This window comes from Pinus tabuliformis, chromosome 5_1, assembly GCF_031772625.1.
Source record: "Pinus tabuliformis cultivar Carrire ecotype Pingquan chromosome 5_1, CPIR1, whole genome shotgun sequence".
Lineage (NCBI taxonomy): Eukaryota > Viridiplantae > Streptophyta > Pinopsida > Pinales > Pinaceae > Pinus > Pinus tabuliformis.
In genome coordinates, this window is record NC_142305.1 from 448522849 (window position 1) to 448539412 (window position 16564).

Sequence of the window (16564 nt, forward strand, 5' to 3'; positions counted from 1 at the left end):
CATTCTATAGGCATGAAAGTGTCAAGAAACCCAGAGTCACTCTCATAGGCTTTCCTACCAGCATCTAAAGACTCGTTTAGTCATTTCTATGCCAACAGCCCCAGGATTTGAGCCACTTTTTCAGGCCCAAAGCTCAGGTTACTACCCAAAATTGAACCATCTCTTCATATTAGTAAAATAACATGGAAATGACAGTACTAAAGCAAATACTTGTTTAAGATCTTGACTGGACCCCTACTAGCCATGATAAGCATTTTGTCAAACATATCACAAATATGTAAACTACATTTGTAAATAACATTTCTGATCATATGGGTCTCATACTTAGCTGAGAATCACTAAGAGCCATTGATGCCTCAACACATCAGCTTCCATTCCATCCATTAAGTCATAGATACATTGATCATTCAATTACAAGTAAAACATGATGAAATCCATACATAGTTGTTGTCATAAAACAGATGCATAACCAGCATAATAGCAACATAAATACTAATGAAAGTACAACCATATAGATGACATATAATCCATCAAAATAATCATAGAAATACAAGGAGAAATAACCTTTCATTAATGATGCAAAACCCAAACCCGGTATGGGACTTCCACATTCCACCTGGTTGTAGAATGGTTGAGCCAAATCTATCTTCAACCATTCACCCATGTGCCATATTCTAAGCATGAAAGTGGGATCTTATAGAACACATCAATCAAAACTCATCCAGGGCTTCTAGAGGCCATCCACCTTAACCCATCAAACAGTGATTCCACCTCACAGTTGGACACCAAAAAAACATCATCAGATCGGTCTCTATCCCAGCCATATAGGACTCGAGAGTGTTTGCTCCAACCAAGGCTCTAGGACTAGTAACTCAAACCACCAAGGGCTCTAGTTCATTTTTCCAACCAAGGATACAAGGCTAGTATCTCAACCCAAGCTGTTACATGGCTCCATAATGTTTGTCCAACCAAGGCTCTATGAACTAGTAACTCAACCCAAGCTAAGGAAACATGATAACCAACAAAAACTCAACAAGGAAATAAACCCACAAACTCCATGGCTATCCAGGAAATCACAAGGCTAGGTAATCCACTGTCAATCCATTCAATCCTCCATGCCAATGACAGATCACAACCAATAATCCACATGCATATGCCATGCATTCCAAAACTAGTGAAGAAATAATACATGCAACTCGGTACTTGTAAGAAAATATGTTGTAGTTGTTGATCCTGATGTCTTCTTGCACTTTCCTGCTCTTCCTTTGCCTTCTTTCTCCAAGAATCCAAGTATTCCACACCCTCCAAGAGTGCTCCAAGAAAACTATAAGTCTCCAAGAGTATGAGAGAGAGAGAGAATAATGAGAGAGATCCAAAACTAAATTAACCAAAGGCTACCAACTGATCTTCAGAATCCCTTTTATGAATGAGGCCTCTATTTTCTTCATTCTCCATTATTTTCCTTCAATTTCCTCTTCACATGCAAGCTGTGACTTTTCACCTCCTTTTTCTCCTAGTTTCCATTATTTCCATAATAAATGTGCCAAAAATTCCATTTTTCCTTTCCAAAGACTTAGCCATTGCCTTTTCCAATTTCCTTAGCCATAAACAATCACAAGTGATCCCCATCACCAGGATTTTTCCCAACATTTAGCTTGGAATAAGTGTCCCATCATCCGTCGTTATTATTTTTCCTTTGTTTACTTTTATTAGATGGAATTTTCACCAAGTTTGTTACATCGTCCCTCCCCATCCGTAGATATATTGACTATGCTCATCCTCCTTTCATTATGAATGTTCTTTTTCCCTCCTCCTCCCCTCCTCATACTAATCCCTATAGTTGTTACATTCTCGAGGAGATTCCAGGTGAAATGGGAAACACTCAGGTCCAGGGAAGCTCTAATGCAGCTCCAACATAGTTTCAGTGTGACTCCTCCACGGGATGGCATTAATCTCTCAGCTTCTATGGATTATCTTAGGTCATTCCATCTTGGCCTCTTGGTTTCTCTGGTTCAGTTTGTTGGGGGATGACTTAATGCCACTAGGATCACAGTTTGGAATTTTTAAATTTTGACAACCTTACTCATTTTTGTAAGAATGATTTATCTCTCTAGTTTCCCATCCTAGGGGCAGAGTTTTTTTGTGATTTCCTCTCTAGTTTCCTCGCTCAGGGGAAGAGATTTATGATTTGTGTGTTGGCATTATGGCACAGGTTTGGAGCTATGGCACAGGTGTTGTCCTTGATGGCAACTCTCTTTGGTAACAGATCTCAGTTCATGCTTTCAGAATGAAGGAAAAGACATATACGCAGGTTCATCTAAGACGTGTATACACGCGGGTTAGACGTTTCAAAGGTGTGTATGCGTATACATGCACTTTCATGCAAGGAAAAGCACGTATATGTTGGAAAACTTACTTTTGGTCCGTGGTAGTTAGTCCTTGGTATTTGAACCTATGGTTTTGGACCATGGTACCTCGTCAGAAGTGTTGACCCCATGTATTGGGTCCGTGGTATTGGTTTATTATGGTTTTGGACCGTGGTATTGTGGAAGGCCTAAACCTATAAAAGAGGAAGGAGATCATGTGGCAAAGGATCATCTGAATTATCATTGAATATCTGATAAAGTACTAGATCTGGAATACTGGTAATTGGGTTATGGTGCAGATCTGGATCTGAATGAAGGAGGAACCTTAGCACAAAGAGAAGGATAAGTTCTATTGATGGGTCATAATCTTTAAGCTTGAATGATAGTATCTTTATATGATTTTGATCTGCTATATGTGGCACTTGCCTGATCTATAAGTCTGATAATCTGGGTTAATTAGTGTTTGAATATCTGAAAGAGCGAATTATCCTTTATAGATCTGTACGCAGGTTCAGTGAAGCGAAGGCACGTATACACGCTGGTTCAGTGAAGCGAAGAAGCATATACGCAGGTTGTTCCAGCAACAGAAGCGTATGTACGCAGGTTTCAGGTTATTAAAGCAGCGTATATCTTTTGAGTTGTGATCTAGCTGCTTCTGTTTATTGCTGTAGTGTTCTGGGTTCAGATTTGGTGTGTGGTTACTGTTACTATGATCTGGGTACAGTCGTCAGAGAAGTGTTTATTTTGATTCAATTTTGATTGGTGAAAAGGTGATTGTTTGATGCAGAAATTCTCGATGTTTGATTGATGTTAATTGTGGATCAAGTCTAAAAATTTATGAAACGTGGTCCTTGAAAGAAAGAGAAGGTTGTAGCCTTCTGTAGGCCAACACCTACGTACTAGTATCTTGGCTAGTGCAAGAGCTAAGGGGGTTGTAGCTCCCTTCCAGGAGAAGCTGGAAAACAAGAGAGGGTTGTAGCTCTCTACAGGTTGCAGCCTGCGTACTGGTAAAGGACTGCACTAGTACAATTGTAAAAAGAAGTTTCTAATTAAAAGAAGATAGAGACGAATTGCAGCAGGTGGTTTTCACCCACATTGGGTTTCCACCTTATATCTTGTGTTCTTGTGTGCGATTGTCTTTCTGCTCTGTTTTACTGTTTCTGGTTACTAGTTATTTGATTCTCAAACACAGATTAACAATCAACATCAGAAAGATAAAGTAAATTAAAAATTTTGCATTGTATACGCGGGTTTCCTTCTGCATAGTTGCGGATATACGCGTGTTTAATTAACTGAAGTAGCGTATATCATTTGATTTTGAAAAAGGAATATTTGACTTGATAATACTGATTCACCCCCCTCTCAGTATCATTTCCAACATTATGAGAGGCACAATCCCCCCATGTTCTCCAAATTGTACAATCTACTTTTTTTCCAATGTTAATATAATGTAATAGTTGTGCTTACAAAAAGAAAATTAATTTTAAATTGTTGTATTTTTAAATAAAAGTTATACTATAGAAGTGTTTTTAAACTAGAAAAAATGTTAACATCCATAAACTGAAATAATGAATGTATCAATAAGTTTTCCATATGAAAATATATACAAATTGCATAATTTACATGAACATCCATAAAATGAAATAACAAGCATCCATAAACTAAAATAATTTTCATATATCCAGAAACTGTCCATATGAAAATATACAAATTGGGTATCACATGTAAAAGTTCCCTACAAAATGAGCCTGAAAGTATACTCTGTATGTGGTCTAAGTACCACTACCCATATGTTATTTTTGATCAAACATGGCATCCAGATCCTGGTATTGTAATATAACACATTCAAATTCAAATTAAATAGATCATTATCTACAGAATAAACAATATAGAAATAAATGATTTTGAACCAAATTTAACTACATATGAATATACTAACCTCACTTGAGTCCAAATAAAAGTCAAGTAGGATGGGAGTCTAATCAATCTGGGTTTGGTGCTCCAATGCTTGTGGCTCAATGATTGGGGCCTATTTCAATGGACCCACATAGGAAAAGCATTCGTACACAACATCCCACTCATCCTGCCACATCATTGTGATCTCGACACTACTCTACATCTGGTCTTGTGTACATAATGGGAAAGATATATTATAATTAGTTTACGAATTAATTATCATGCATGTAACTTCAAAAAAAATTGTTGAAATCTTAGGAATAAAAAAGTTTACCTCGATTTTTGTTCCATGTGGTTGTACATAGTGACTCTCCTCCACATGAGTGTGATGAGGTGGAGGTGGAGGAGACTCTATGGAAACATGCACTAATGGTGGTTTCTCTAGCCAATCAATTTTCCCCTCAGATGGCCTTAGAAGCTCATCCATATAACTTTGTGTTTACATGTTACCATGAACTTATTAATATAAATGTAAAACTTATTAATATAAATGTAATATGATACAAACTTATTAATATAAATAATGTATAATTTAATGATAAGAGTCAAAAGTTATGTACACGACATGTGTCATGTGGTCTGCACACCCTCCAAGTGTCACAAATGGCATCACGACACATACATGCATATGAAAAAACTTGGTCAAGGGGTAGAATATCAAGCACTGAATCATCAAATAATGGAACTGGCAAGTCACGAGGCAATGGTGGTGGTCTTCTCATCTCTCCATGCAATGTGACCCACAAACTAGCCAATTTGGTTCACATGATATCCACAATGGTATGCATGGTCTCAACGCTGATATATAACAACAGCTCTAGCTTCACCTGAAATACCAAGCTTCGAGACAGTAGTGGAAAAAATCTCGGAGGTGGTGGTACATGTTTAGGGTCCCTACGAGCCTTGTCATGATCATAGATACGTCCCCTGTCGAGTCTCTAAAACTCATATTCAACTTTGTTGTAATATGGCCTCATATGCAACATGAACTCCACATATACATGTTGGGAAAAGTAAAGGGGGGCCTGGTCATGGTGGGGGAACTTGCCCCAAGCTCCAACAAATCAATCATAAAAAAAGGGGCCACATCAAGATTCTTAAAATATTTGAGTGGAATCGGACCAACATGTCTAGCACAACAGTTTGGAGGGATGTCAAATGAATCCCCACACACATCAAAGTCCTTGGTGGTGGCTTTCACTACTTCCCAAGTATATGGGCCTCTAACCCCCTGCTTCTTAATCCTATGTATGGCATGTAGGAGGTCATTATGTGGGTTCTCCCTCTGGTAGGTCTAGATCAACCTATTGATGCTCTCCAACATCAAAGTCAAGCTATGTCTAGTAGGCGACCGAGTAGGGAGTGTACCCAACTCTTTTGTAATCCATGCATGGTGGTCCTCTAGTGTGATAGTGGTTGTGGCATCATCCCATAGAGGGATTGACATTGCACTATCATCCTCAGCTTTGCCCTACTAAGGGTATAAAAATCATAAACATAATTTAACATATATAACAAACTAAACATAATAACATATACATTAAATTCAAACACATCAATTGAAGACTATTTAAAAATTAAAGACAATTTCAAGACATAAACACATAAATTTTAAAGAGGATTTAAAAATGTAGGAGGTGTACCTGCGACAGATGAAGATGGTCCACTCTCTCTAACATCATCAATAGAGACATAAACACTACCTCTAACACTCCTCCTACTAGCATTGGGGACAAGATCTACTAATGGAACATGAACTCTAGTTGGGCTACATGATCTTTCATGAGACCAACCATGTATAAATAATCCCCCCGCACTCTGACAGCCTACGGTTGGGGGCCATATGGGAGATAGCTTCACATAAATTTAGTTGGAAGGGGATTGATTGTAAGAGTTATAAAGTTAATGAATAGAAAACAATCAAAGTATAGAGGAATAGAGACAATAGAGTTCTATTTTAAGTATGTAACAGTTGTCTAAGCCATATAAGTTTCCATCATAGAACTTTAGAATTGAAACAAAACTATTACATATAATACATTTAACTAATCCAAGAAAAAAAAATTGACTAAAGAACGTTGACAAGAAAACCATTTCTAGATTAAAGTAGAATAATATAGCATGCCTAAAATTTAGAGCCCCTTTTTTGATAGTTTATCAACCAAAGTACTGAGTTTCATGTAAACACAATCTAAATAAGTGATCAAATCTAACTTGATACTTTTTATTCATAGAGAATAAATATGAAAATATATATAAAAATTTGAAATAAACCTATTTATAAAACTAATAAAATTTCATATCAACCAAATATTCCACAAGACAAGTTCTTATAATGTTTGACTTTGACACATGACATGTACTAGGTGCAAGCACATGAAGACAATGTTTTTGTACAACACACTACCTAATGAAATAATTTGGTACATTAGAAAAGAGTCAAAATGCTTTTATTCACTATAAATGCACTTTTCATCATGGATCTCATGTATGTATCAATGTATTGTTCAAACTTAATATTGCATAAGAGATTAAATTATCATAGTTTTTTTTTTATTATTTAAAAATAATACAGAAAATATCATTAATAATTTATTAAAGTATATATGTTGAATCTCATAATGCTTGAAGCCTCCACCATCTCATATTGCATTGGATTGTGGGCAATATAATTTACAATACAAATAAACTAAATCCATAATTTATTTTTTACCATTATACTATTCCCTAACTATCATAATTTTTTATTTTATTAATAAAAACCAACACAAAATATAATAAATATTTTATTAATAAAAATATATCTATGGGCTATATAATTATATATAATTATGGGTTATATATATATATATATATATATATATGAATAATTATGTATTTTGCATAAGGCGGGAAACCTATCATAACTTAGTTGTCAAACCAGCAGTGAAGACAAACATCTCTAGCTGCTATCCGCGAATGCAGACTCACTCATCATTGTTATTCAAGGAAAGCCATGCCACCTGGAATAACCCATTGGTGGTCCATAAGGGGGCAGGCTTTCACTCCTACTAGATGTCTCTAGGTCTTGGGTCGTTAACTTGTTTCCTTATGTCCGAGGAAGATGAGATTTTAGCCAAGCAGAAGCAGTTTTAGGGCATACTCCAAGCCCAATATGAATGCTTATGTTATATAGTTATAGATATTATATAATTAAGTATTGTTAATAAATTTTAATTAAATAATAAAAAATTTCCTTTTGCGCTTTTAAAGTTAATATTTTATTTAAGTAAATAATTTTTTTTAAACAAGTTTTATATTTATTATTAAAAAAATATTTCAAATATAAATTAATTTAAATTTAAAATAGAATAATAAAATCATTTTTTATTTGATAAATAGAGGTTCACCATGAGCAACCATATTCATTATCTCAATCTTAAGCTCCTAATGACTCTAGTTGTCATGATCTCTAATCCAATATATAATATAATAATGTTATATGCAATGTGAAATTTATTTATTGGTTATAGTTTGGTTGTTTTATGTTTTGGAGTTTTTTTGTGGCATATTTTTGGTCAAATTTGTTTGAAATTTGACAAGGATGTGTTAGAATCATAAGTTTGAACTGTGAACTTTATCAAATCCATTTATCCATTTAAAAATGCATTTTAAATAACAAAAAATCAAAATCTGTTGAAAATTTATTTCACTAAATTCCTAAGAAAAAACTTCAAAACCTAAAATAATTAGAAAATAACTTTTACCATTCAAAAAAAAATCATAATAAGCATGTTATCATTGCAATTATTAAAAACTTATACTTGAAATGAAATAAAATTTAAAACCTAAATTATACTTATTTATGGTTTTCTTGGTTGTTTTTCGTAGTTTTATGTGGCTTTCTCGGTTTGTTTTTGTGGTTTTTGTATGTTGGGTTTTCATTTTTTTATTTGTAAAAAAAATCAATTGCCATAAGCAAAAAATGGTAGAAAACCTACCTCGACTTCCAGATGGTCATTGGGTTGAGCTCCTGGCACGTCGGTGGGGGTACTAGGTGGTTGGATCGAGTTCCCCCATCAGTAGCCGAGCTTCAAAACTCTTGGTCGAGCTAAAATTTCACTCGCATTCTATGAAAAATGGCTTGTACAGAGAGTGGACGGGTCTTTTATTGACAAATAGAGGCTCGATCGAGCCACCTTTTTACATTCCATCCTGAGGTTGTATTTTTAGGGAATTTCAAAAAAGATACTTGATCGATCCTATTGCTCGATCGATCCCTTAGCTCAATCGAGCTTCTAGATAACCTCAAGCTACACATGAGCTCAATCAAGGGTTTGTTTTATTGCTCGATCGAGAAATATTTAAGCCCTCAAATAGCTCGATCGAGGGTTTGTTTTATTGCTCGATCAAACAATATTTAATCCCTCAAATAGCTTGATCGAGGGCTAAAAGATTGCTTGATCTAACGCTTAAAAAGGGCTTGATAAAGCTGCTTTTCTTTAGCCCAAAGCACCCTCACTTGCAAAAAAGTGTAACACAGCTCCATGCATAGATCCTCGTGTTAATCGTGGGTTTTAAGTCTTTTCTTTTGTTCTCTATTTTCTACATAATTTTAATTTGCATGAATATACAATTAAACGTAATTTGTAGATCCTAAAATCTAAAGAAAAATAAAACACTAATACTGTAGATTTCAGATTTTTTAAATATAGTTCTATTAGATCTGTTGTGATGAACTACCTAGTGTAATATCCACAATAGTTTATGGATCACCCAAAGACTAATAAAATTCACTCAAAACCCACTTGATTAAACATGAAGTAAAATAATGATTTTAAGAAAATAAAATAATTGTTGGGTAAGTAATTGCATTAAAAGTTACCATAAAAAACAAAAATCAAGCTTAATAAGCATGAACAATCACTTACTTGAGATGAGTCGCCTAAATATAGCACTAACCATGAAAGCTAAGGTGTGATGCTCAATCAATAAAGTGATTTACCCTCTAAATCACAAGAGACAAACAATGTGAGGAAGAGGGAGAGCCATGAGTCAATTTTCAAGAGTTTTCATTGAGTTTTTGTGCATAGTTACTCAGAATAATTTCCTTTTTAACTTGACTTTTACCTTTCATTAACTCAATGTTACATAAGAAATATCAAGAGAAACATTTATAAGTGAGAGAAAATCTTGAGATATAGTCATCATGTTGCTACCTTTCGGCCTAAAGAGAGCATTGTAGTGTTGAGTTAAGGCTCACTAGGGCCTTGTAGTGCTCCATTAAGGCTTAGTGGAGTGGCACACAATGATTTCCTAGGGATATAACACTGGACTAAGGTTGTGTGGGTTGTTATAGCACTACATAGAGATTTAGGGGGGCACTAGGGAAGTCCAAGGAGGAAGAAGATTTAGCTTGAAGGTCAAATATGAATGTTGTAGCATTGCCTTGAGACCTAGGATGGTGTTATAGTGATGGGTAGAGGCTCAGGAGGGAACTATGGTAGCTTGAAAAGGGAAGATTTCAAGAGAGAGACTTATGATAAGGATTTTCCTAGGGCTATAGGGCTACTATGAGACTCATAAGGGCGTTATGGCATTGCATAGAGGCTCAAGAGGGTGCCACACAGAGCTTGAAAGGCTGAAAATTTAGTTATAAGTCTAAGTCTGAGGTAGTAATGTTGTGGTGAGGGTTAGTAGGGTGTTATAATGCTGACCAAAGGCTCAAGAGGATGATACACTTCTCTTGGAAAACCAAAAATTTGCAAGGAAAGTCAAGATGAAACTCTTCGCTAAGAGTCATCTCAATGGGCTATAGAGCTATAGGGTCACTTTGTATTGCTAGACTAAAGCTTAGTGCTCCTCACTATTGTGAGACTAGCAAACATGGTCTGATTAGACTTATGAACCTTCCTCCATTATCTCAAGTCATCAAAGAGCTAATTATAGCTATACAAATCTAACAAGGAATTGCAAGGTGACTTTTGAGCTAATTTGACTAGGTGGGCCCCTCAATTTCCTACAGGCACAAGACACTAGGAGGAATTAAAGAGGGTTCTTGTAGTAGCTACAATGGTGCAAAAGCATGATTAGGTACTTAATGTACAAGAACAAGATAAATAGTGTGGATAACAAGATACTCCCCAAAATTTCCTTAAACTCTAGCCAACAACACCAACAACTCAAAGTGGGGATGGCCTCAAGATGCAAAGTTTTCATTGAACCATTAGGGAATACAAAAAGCTTATTTTACAAAATACCAATAACATTAAAGATATTTTTACTTCTAAATTTAAAGAGAATCTATGGTGCAATAAATAACTAGAACATAAAAGGAATTTAAGATACTACAAGTGGTCAATCTAATCTAGAAGATCAAAAGTATCTCTTAGTCATGATTAGGATAAGGAAGAAAATCAACATTTCTATAGTTAGAACCAAATCCCACAAACTGCATAACTAAACTAAGCCTTGAATAATTCCAAAACATGGTGGGATGCGAGAATCTGCCATATTTATGATACTAAGAGGGTTGAATATGAAAAGTACTTTGTGCTATAGTGCCCCACCTATCCACAAATTAAATTACAATTTCAAAATATCTATCATAACATCAACCTTCCTAATCTCACAAGTCATGAAAAATATGACCATCTCAAACAATTTTCTTAATACCTTTTTTTTATTTTTTCTTTTTATTTTATTTTTGTGACTAGGCTGAGCCTAGGTTGGAGCTAGCCCATTTATTAGATGGAAGAAGACCGGCCCACTCATAATGGGATGCTTATCACCAAATTTTTCTTAATACCTTTTAAATACAAATACAAACTTTTAAAAAATCTAAATAAACTTTTATTTTTCTTAAGGTATAAATTAATTTTGAACTCAATGATTTTCTTTTTCTAAGTTATACTAATTCTATTAATGAAAAAAAGATATCATACACTGAGGCTAGAGCCTGTACTTAACTATGCTAGAGGAATGGCAACAACCAGCAAAGTCTGGATCTGAACTGCCCAGAAGGGAAACCAGTCCGTAACAGAAAAGAGTTCAGAGAATTAGCTTGCTGCCCACGCAGGGGAAACCAGCAAAGCATCCAGTTTGTTATCATTGTATCTAATGAGACAAAAAAAACCAACTAAAGAGCCAAAAACTCATAGTTTTTTCACCGAAACCCCATTGAAAACAAAAAATTGAAAAACAGAGTCCTAAAAACCTGAGACACGTAGCATGCTAAGTGGTTGACTATGTGGTGGAGCGTGGCGCGCTGAGTGGCAGTAAGGTGGCAGACTAGGGACATGGCGGAGACGGAGGGTGTTCCTCCACGATGAAGCACCTGTACTCCTCCATGTCACCACCTGCCAGAAGCGAGGTCTCCGTGTTGCCAGCCTGCAATGCCTGGTGTTCTTCCTCGACGAGACAACAATATTCGTCCATTACCCAATTCACCTCCTTCCCTGCACGTCTTGTCTTCTGCTCCTGGTTCTACTCCCCTGCTCCTTGAATGCTCATCTGAGCCAGTTCCGGTATGGCTTTGGTGTGGCTGCACCCTGTTGTGGTGCGCCCACCACCAGCAATGTCTGATACCCCAATTGCCCTGGTGCTACCACCCCCCGTCATTCCTTGCTCCTCAATTACATTGGTGCATCCACCAACCTCGGTGGCTTGTTCCTCAATGATCTGCTCCACCTCGTGAAAGAGAATGGTTATGGTGGCTGTGATGAGGGGCTTGTTCAGGGTAGAGCGGAAGGTGAATTGGGCATTCTGGGAATGCAGTTGAGGAATGGGTGGAGTGCCTCTGAGAGACGAGGCAGAAATGGAAGGGAAGCTGCTGGGAGGTGAGGCAGAGGCCACCGAGTGGAGGTGACCTCTTCCACTGCGCGTATTTGGGTAATGTCCAGGGATTTGCTCAGCCAGAGAGGAAGTGGTATCCGAAGCAGGAGAGTGCTAGGGGTGACTCAGGCTCCCTTGGCTCCCGCCCCTGCAGCTGCACATACGATGTCACACCATACTGTCTACAGGCATATGCAAATTTCTTCCAGAATTGGGCACAATGGGGTGCAACGACACAATGGAGCTTGTGGACTGCTCAACAGAGGGGTGAGTAGCCAAGGCCAAAGGGAAGATAAAATGACAATCCAAGCTATGGGTGAAGTGGATGCCCGGGCCGAAATCAATGCAGCAAAGGAGGTGCCAACATCTCCCTGTGGTGGTGCGGGAGCTGGGTACAGTCACAGTTTGAGGGCAGAGGCATTGCAGTGGTGGAGGTTGCAGAGGTTGATAGGCAAAAGCAGAGGTGAAACTCTCCCAAGAATTCATGTTTGCACTAAGCCGAGGTTGATGGTGGTTAATAGATTGGAGGCAGTGCTCGCATAAGGTGATTTATGGCGATTGTAAATGACATTTTTGGACCTTTGTGCCAACCTGTGGGAGGCCATGTGGTCTCCCCACATGCCAACCTAGTTGGTTGCCACCTTACTGTCCTTAATTGTCACCCTTATCTGGGAATTTTGAACTCAATGATTATTAATCATCATCATTATATAATACTATTTTAATATATTTATATAATTTTAATATTAAATATAATTTTAAAAAAAAAAAAATTAAATATAAAAATTGATTCTAAAACATAGAAAGTTTCTCATGTTATCAAATCTTAACTAATTTTTTTATTGAATGTCCTACATTTGATACAAAAATATTGGACATTATCTTTTAAATTATCATGATAGTATATATATATATATATATATATATATATATATATATATATAGAGAGAGAGAGAGAGAGAGAGAGAGAGAGATATGAATGATTATGTATTTTGTACAGGGTGGGAAACCTATCACAACTCAGTTGTCAAACTAGCAGTGAGGACAACCATCTATGGTTGTTATCTGCGAATGCAGGCTAACTTATCACCGTTATTCAAGGAAAACCATGCCACCTGGAATAACCCATTCGTGGTCTGTAAGGGGGCAGGATTTCACTCCTGCCAGATGCCTCTAGGTCTTGGGTTGTTAACCTATTTCCTTACGTCTGACGAAGACGAGATTTTAACCAAGCAGAAGCAGTTTTAGGGCATACTCCATGCCCAATATGAATTATTATGTTTTTTTTTTTCACTTACTGGTTCACGGATACCCGGGTCAGTGGGTAGCCGCTACGTCCAGGGTTTTAAACACTGAGTGGACGCCACCCGAAGGGCATCAACACCCCTCGGCCTATTTACTGACCTAACCCCAAGAGCTTTCAGGATTCGACCCTGTGACCTCCCATTGGCGAGGCACTTGATTTGACCGATTGAGCTAACTCTTGGGGCTATATGAATTATTATGTTATATAGTTATATATATTATATAATTAAATATTTTTAATAAAATTTAATTAAATAACAAAAATTTTCCTTTTGCACTTTTAAAGTTAATATTTTATTTAAGTAATTAATTTTTTTTAGACAAATTGTTATATTTATTATTAAAAAAATATTTAAAATATAAATTAATTTAAATTTAAAATAGAATAATAAAATATTTTTTTTATTTGATAAATAGAGGTTCACCATGAGTAACTATATTCATTATCTCAATCTTAAGCTCCTAATGACTCTCTAGTTGTCACGATCTTTAATCCAATATATAATATAATAATGTTACATGCAATGTGGAATTTATTTATTGGTTATAGTTTGGTTGTTTTATGTTTTTAGTTTTTTGGGGCATATTTTTGGTCAAATTTGTTTGAAATTCGACAAGGATGTGTTAGAATCATAAGTTTGAATTATTTTGTTGAATTCATTTATCCATTTAAAAATTCATTTTAAATAACAAAAATTCAAAATCTTTTGAAAAAATATTTCACTAAATTCCTAAGAAAGAACTTCAAAACCTAAAATAATTAGAAAATAATTTTTACCATTCGAAAAAAAAATCATAGTAAACATGTTATCATTGCAATTATTAAAAACTTATATTTGAAATGAAATAAATTTTTAAATTATACTTATTTATTGTTTTCTTGGTGGTTCTCAAGGGCTTTCAATGGTTTTTTGGGTTGTTTTTTGTGGTTTTCTATGGTTTTCTTGGTTGCTTTTCATATTTTTATATGGTTTTCTTGGTTTGTTTTGGTGGTTTTTGTATGGTGGGTTTTCATTTATTTTTTTATTTTTTTTGTAAGAAAAATCAATCGGCATAAGCAAAAAAAGGTAGAAAACCTACCTCGACTTCCAGATGGCAATTGGGCCGATCTTCTAGCACGTCAGTGGGGCTACTGGGTGGATGGATCGATTTCCTCCATCATCGGTCAAGCTTCAAAACTCTTGGTCGAGGTACAATGTCCCTCGCGTTCTGTGAAAAATCACTTGTGTAGAGAGTGGACGGGTCTTTTATTGACAAATCGAGGCTCGATTGAGCCACTTTTTTACATTCCATCCTGAGGTTGTATTTGTGGGAAATTTCAAAAATTATACTCGATCGATCCCATTGCTCGATTGAGCTCCTAGATAACCTCAGGCTACACAGGAGCTCAATCGAGGGTTTGTTTTATTGCTCGATCGAGAAATCTTTAAGCCCTCAAATAGCTCGATTGAGGGTTTGTTTTATTACTTGATCGAACAATATTTAATCCCTCAAATAGCTCGATCGAGGGCTAACACTTAAAAAGGGCTCGATAAAGCCACTTTTCTTCAGCCCAAAGTAGCCTCACTTGAAAAAAAGTGTAACCTAGCTTCATGCATAGACCCTCGTGTCAATCGTGGTTTGTGAGTCTTTTTTTTCATTGTTCTCAATATTCTACATAATTTTAATATGCGTGCATATACAATTAAATGTAATCTACAGATCCTAAAATATAAAGAAAAATAAAACACTAATACTCTAGATTTCATATTTTTTAAATACAGTTTTATCAGATATGTTGTGATGAACTGCCTAGTGGAATATCCACGACAGTTTACGGATCACCCAAAGACTAATAAAATTCACTCAAAACCAACTTACTTGATTAAACATGAAGTAAAACAATGATTTTAAGAAAATAAAATAATTGTTGGGCAACTAACTACATAAAAAGTTACCATAAAAAACAAAAATCAAACTTAATAAGTGTGAACAATCACTTACTTGACATGAGTCAGCTAAATTTAGCACTGACCATGAAATCTAAGGTGTAATGCTCAATCAATAAAGTGATTTACCCTCCAGATCACAATGGCCAAACAATGTGAGGAAGAAAGAGCACCATGAGTCACTTTTAAAGAGTTTTCATCAAGTTTTTGTGCATAGTTACTCAGAATAATTTCCTTTTTAACTTGACTTTTACCTTTCATTAACTCAATGTTACATAAGAAATATCAAGAGAAACCTTTATAAGTGAGAGAGAAGCTTGAGATATAGTCATCATGTTGTTAGAATGAGACCTAAAGAGAGCATTGCAGTGTTGAGTTAAGGCTCACTAGGGCTATGTAGCACTCCATTAAGGCTTAGTGGAGTGTCACACAATGATTTCCTAGGGATATAACATTGGACTAAGGTTGTGTGGGTTGTTATAGCACTCCATAGAGATTCAGTGGGACACTAAGGAAGTCCAAGGAGGAAGAAAATTTAGCTTGAAGGTCAAATATGAATGTTGTAGCATTGCCTTGAGGCTTAAGATGGTGTTATAGCAATGGGTAGAGCCTCAGGAGGGCACTATGGTAGCTTGAAAAGGCAAGATTTCAAGATAGAGACTTATGATAAGGATTTTCCTGGGGCTATAGGGCTACTATGAGACTCATAAGGGTGTTATGGCATTGCATAGAGGCTCAAGAGGGTGCCACATAGAGCTTGGAAGGTTAAAAAATTGAGTTATAAGTCTAACTCTGAGGTAGTAGCATTGTGGTGAGGTTCAGTAGGGTGATATAACGCTGGAAAAAGGCTCAAGAGTATGCTACACTTCTCTTGGAAAACCAAAAATTTCATGGAAAATCAAGTTGAAACTCTTCCCTAAGAGTCATCTCAATGGGCTATAGAGCTATAGGGTCCCTTTGTATTGCTAGACTAAAGCTTAGTGCTCCTCACTATTGTCAAACTAACAAACATGGCTTGATTAGACTTATGAACCTTCCTCCATTATATCAAGTCATCAGAGAGCTAATTATAGCTATGCAAATCTAACAAGGATTTGCAAGGTGACTTTTGAGCTAATTTGACTTGGTGGGCCCCTCAATTTCCTATAGACACAAGACACTAGGAGGAATTAAAGAGGGTTCTTATAGTAGATACAA